Source organism: Triticum dicoccoides, chromosome 5A (genome assembly GCF_002162155.2).
Source record: "Triticum dicoccoides isolate Atlit2015 ecotype Zavitan chromosome 5A, WEW_v2.0, whole genome shotgun sequence".
Lineage (NCBI taxonomy): Eukaryota > Viridiplantae > Streptophyta > Magnoliopsida > Poales > Poaceae > Triticum > Triticum dicoccoides.
In genome coordinates, this window is record NC_041388.1 from 328,546,022 (window position 1) to 328,551,918 (window position 5,897).

Consider the following 5,897-nt stretch of genomic DNA (forward strand, 5'->3'; position numbering starts at 1 on the left):
GGCACACACGGCAGGGCGGCGGTGAGCTCGCGGCGAGGCGGGGGTTCGCGCAAGGCAGCATGGCAAGGTCGGGGCGAGGCGGCATGGCGAGCTCGCCGCGGGGCTCCGAGGTGTGCGCGGGGCGGCATGGCGAGCTCGGGACGAGGCGGGGCGGACAGTTTGGGGTCCCAGAGGCCTTCTGCGCGTTGGGTGCAGATGCCCCATACACATGTCCGCCCCCCGGACGTCCGCCAAACCACACCTCAAACGGACAAAAACGGACGTCTGGATGGGTCACGCGGTGAAGTTGGCCTAAGGTATGTGGTATGGTGCGTGGCCCACCAGGACATGGCACGCGGGCGAGGCGGGTGATTTCTCGGCTGTTTGATTTTTTTGGCTGTTTATAAGAGTTTTTTTGTTGCGTTAAAAAATCTTAAAACGGCAAAAAAACAGTTGTTTTTTTTAAAACAGCCATATTCACGATTTTTTTGGCTGTTTTCAAGAGTTTTCCATGAAACAATGCATTAGGGTAGTATTTCTACCTCCTGTGATAACGTGTTAAGATACGATGCATTGGAAAGCCCACCAGCGGCCGCTTACGTGGGCCGACACAAAAAAAGTGCGCCGCTGGGAGTCAACTATTCATTCTCTCGCTGGTCCTTGGTCGCTCCACCCTCGTTCGTCCGCTCAGTCCACGGTTGACCGATCAACCATCGACCAGTTCACCAATTATTTTGAAAAAAATCGTGAATATGAAAAGGGGAGTGTGCAAATTTGGGGGAAATCATAAATTTGAAAAAACCACAAATTTTAGAGAAAAAAATCATGATTTTTTTTAAAAATATGAGTGTGACCAAATTTCATGGATTTGAAAACGTTCATGGATTTGGAAAATATATGGGTATAAAAAAGTACATAAATTTGAACACAAAAAAATGAGTTTGAAAAAGGTTTGTGGATTTGGAAAAAAGTTCACAAATTTAAATTTTTTGCAGTTCAAGAAAAAGGTAGATGAATTTCAAAAAAGTTAGAGCATTTGAAAAAGTTCACGGAATGAAAAAAATGACGAAGTTGGAAACTAATTTTCAATTTTTTTAAAAGAGGTTGACAAGTGTAAACATAAAATAAAAAAAGTAAAAAAAACAAAGAAGGACCTGCCGAACAAAACATATAGAATGCCAAAAAAAAAACACAAAAAAGGGCTGGAAGGAGGTTTATATGGGCTGGCTAGTAGGGAAGTGCATGGATGATCCCGGGTACATACGAATCTATTTTGGAAAATACATTTTGAAATGCCAAAATATTCTGGAAAAAGGTGCACGCGGACACCTCCATATTCTACGTGCATGCAGAAAGTTTCACGTGGAATTTTGTTTTGTGGCCTGTGCAAAAAATAGAACATTGTGTCGCCGAACACTTTTTTTTTGACAAAGGGTGAATTTTATTACTCAAAATGAAGCGTCAAGTGGATACAAACACAATGAGCGTACACCCGGTCTCTGCATAACTGGGATGCACACAGCCAACGCTAACGCACACATACCTAAAACATGCCGGCAAAGAACAAAGTCATACAAGACCAAAACTATGCCTAAGCGAGAAAAAAATGATCAAAACAGCGATCGACAAAGTACTAAAATTTGTATTTTTTACGGAGACAAAATAAAAAGACTTTTTTCCTAAAACTTTGTGCGCAGGCATATATTTTTGGGAACATGTATGCACATAATTTTGTTTTGAATTTTTTGACATTACAAAACACATTTAAAATACATTCTTAAAAGAGGGTCATACGAACCCGTGTTCAGGACGTGCCAACTCCTTGCTCGTATATCCAGATCAGTTCACATCCGCTCTACCTTCTCGTGCACTGCCCATCATCGTTCTGCTCGCTGCTACTACCGTCGGCAATCTCATCCCGTCAACCGTGTGCACGGCTGTACGGGAGAGTGGGCCTCTAGAACCCCGTCCTTTGCGATCCTGCATCGGGAGAAGGAGCGGTTAGATTTTTTGGGGAGCGTCTCCGATACGACTGCTAGTTGCCGTTCATCTTCGTCCGCTACATCGATTACGTTCCCGTCGCCTTTGTCATCATCATGTCCACCGAAGCCCGGAAGAAGGCCGCCGCGGCTTCGACCTGGCCAACTGGAGGATATAACTCATTTATCCCTCTCCGGTTTTTTTTCGTGTTGGTTGTACTGGTTATCTACGTAGATGTTTCTGATATATGTCTAGTACGTGTTTAGGTGATCAAATATCAATACGAGTTTAATATTGTCAATTTCACGCTCTTGATTTATTTCTGAATTAAATCAATCAACAAATTGCTAATATACTCAACACCAATAGCATCAGCTTGGTGTAATTCGGCCAGCACAAACAAATTTCTGTGTACCAGGGCAATATATAATGGAGGGGTGATTTCTCATGGACCCATTCATAAGATCCATATAGAAAAAATAAGATCAGGCCATGTGAGGGGTACCAGGATCACTTCAACTACCATAGCAATAGGAACCTTCATATCTTCTGACCATTTAATGGGGGAGATAATAAATGGCATATCAAAAGTAGCTAACGTGATCTTCCAGTGCAGACAGTGGGTGGTTGTCTAATGATTGCATGATCACAAGGATGGTGTTCAAGCAAACAATATAAACTGTGACAAGCCTCAAGACGAAAGAGTATGATCAGAAATGAAAGGGAGTACAAATGTTATTATTTTTTTGAAAGGAGGCTTACTCCCGGCTTCTGCATCTGAAAGATGCATGCGGCCATACTTGGAATTAAGCATGCGCATAAGGTTTTAGCGGTGTCTTATAGGCTCGAGAGGTATCCGGAAATTTGCTCAGTCAATATGTAAGTCTACTGGAAACTATTTCGAATGCAGTTCTTGTTTGGTAGTGTAATATAGGTGGTTTCGTCTTTCTGTGGTTCCACAACACTATTACTATATATAGCTGATTAGTTTCATTGGTTTTGCATGATAAATTCTAGGGCACCCAATCACTTTGCCTACTGGGAATATCAGGACAAGGTTTACTAATTCTTCTGGGAGGCCTGATAAACTACAACCGAGATCATCTAAGTTCTTGGTCCAGTAGGATTCCTAGATCAAAGTACTCCGTTCCGTACAGACGAGAACGGGTGGAACAGGTGGCCATGGAGGTTTTCACCCAACATGGGAGGCAGATTAATCTCCGGATCGATCCACCACCTCCTTAGACATAGGCACGGTATTGGTCTTTTACGACTTTATTGGTGCCAATATGTTTGGTTTTTTTCTTTTTTGTGTCAGACTGTCCGCGATTGGCTACGTGCATCCTAGTTGTGCAGAGGCTGCGTGCATCCGCTTGATGCTACATTTTGAGTTAATAAAAGCGCCCCTTATCGGATAAAAAAAACTCCGTTCCATTCATGCCCCAGAGCTTATCTCTGTTTATGGCCCAATATCAAACTATCTCAATTGTCAATTCCGTTTTGAAACTCGTTTTCTTTGAGAAAACACAAAAGCTTTTTGTGTTCTAACAACTGCAGTGTGTCTAACTTTCTATACTCCACTATTTTGAGGTGAGTGTTTAATGGAGGTTTCATATTTGTAATCATATTTCTGATTTATTACAAGGTGCTATTTACAGCATGCCCCATAGTGGAACCTCCTATCCAAATCATTTGAGTTTGCTGGCATTAATCAGCATGCGCTATGACTAATTTCCATGTGGTACGCGTTCTAGTAGTTTAGTAAGCTGTGAGTTCGTTCGAAACCCATCAGTGTTCTGTGAGCATGGACTGTAGGACAGTACGCTAACACAAATGAGAAACTTGAGACCCGTTCATTTACATTTATTCACCGAGATCACTTCTACATTAAGCTAGCCTCAAGGAACTCTATCAAATAAACTGGGACTCAAATTCAGATTAGATGATTGGGAAACTTGGTATCGCGTTGATAATTGGGTAAAGTCTCCTCCCGGCAACCAAGCTCGAGAAAACAGAGGAAATGTCACAAATTCAAAATTAAACACACGTATATGACTTCTTTTTTTAGAACGAAGGCTCAAGAAGAACCCGGCTTTGAATTAACAAAGCCATCAACCGGCCAGGATTACAAACTCGAAACCAACACAAGAAAACATAAAAACGACAAGATACAAAGGCGATGAAAAGCAGCTCACAAGCCTCACACACACCAAGCTAAATATGATCAAACATGGAGATACGCAGCTCGGAGACGTGTAGGTCCTCAATCGCGGACAGGTCACCAGGGAAGTAGGAAGAATGTCAGCACAGGAGCAGCACTTCCAACGGCGAGGAAGGGCATGCCGTCCGCAAATCACCAGCGGCCCCGACATGCCATGTCCTCCCAGCTCCACTGTCAAAGAAGGCCCCTGCCTCCTGGCCTGCACGTATATAACTTGAAAACCATATTAATAGAGAATCCAGCTCTTCTTTTGGCCAATCTGACAAAGCAAAATTATGACTGCAGAGTCTGTTTGTTTGAACAGTGAATTGCAGCAAACACTTTTGGTTGAACCTTATGCACTTAAAATATTTAGGAAAATTTTAGATTGGTGGCTCAAACTTCCAAGAGTATGATTCTGAATGTTGTTTGTTGCTCAATCATGTTGGGGTTTATGGAGGTGTTGAGGTGACATGATTTTCAGTCATAAAAACTAAGCAGGAGAACATGGATCAGTCGAGTAAGCTGTCTCTGGAGGAAGCAATGTCTGAAGAGCACACTCAAGGCACCATGTGGAACAAGGCACTAACAGGCAACTGTCAGCTCGGTACTCCAGATCGCTCAAGTGTAACACCAAGAAGCTCGCAAGGAGCTAGGAGCGGCAGCAGCTCACTAAGGAGGGGGTGGGAAATGGTACACATGCCGTAGGATAATCGTTTGGATGTCCTCTGTCAGACTGAGTTGGAAAAGTAAATGCATCAAGAAATCATGTTATAATGTACAGACCAGTTACACCCATTTAACAGATGGCATCACTGTACCTATGAAGCAACGCTGGGATTTAAATAGCAAAGCCTCGAACTGAAGCGAGATTATATGTGGCCATGGATGAGCTGGGGTTGGGAGGCGCCAGGATTTCATTCAGCACGACCTCTTTGTTAGCACTAGGAGAAGTTGCTCATTTCCCGGGAGGAAAAATCTAAGTCCAGTGAAATTATTATTTTTTTTGGGTCCTAGCTCGTGGAGAAATAGTGCTAGCTCATGGGTGCAGGTAATAGTGTTGCGCTCATATAAGCTCCTGGTAGTTCAATTGGGGAGTTCATCCGTGAAAACTTGCACTTGCAGACAATCAGTGCAAGCTTGTATGGGTGGGCGGTAGGAAGAAAGATCGCAATTCGCTTAAAATTGACAGCCATACTCGTAGGATAGTTCGGTTAAAAACATTGATAGACATACTTAAGAAACGATAAATAATGTACAGATACCCCTGAAAATAATTCAGCAAAGTGTTCTTTCTGGTGTCTGCTTAGAGGTGTTCAAGAACATCTTCGGTTTAGCCTTTAGCACACCCAACCGAAAGGCCGGTGTGCCTCAAGCGTCTCGTTGAGGTCGTCCTGCAGCGTGGCGTTCAGCATTAGATCCGGTGGATTTTCTCCGCCTCGGACACGATTTTGGCTAAATCAACCTATGACATTCAGTTCTCGGGTATCTGTTTCAAATTTCATTGACAAACTTCATTGACCTTAGAGCATCTACAACCGGACTCCTCAAATCCGTTTCAAACGCCCGGATAGGTCGCCCAGTTACGATTTTTTGACCCAGACGGACCTCTCAAACGTCCGGGTTGACAGGCGCCCTCCATATCCAGCTCAAATATGGGGCGAATGTGGGGGCGCTCAGACGCGCCTGGGCACGCCCGTCAAGTCGGATCCGACAGCCCGGCCTCACTCCAAATTGC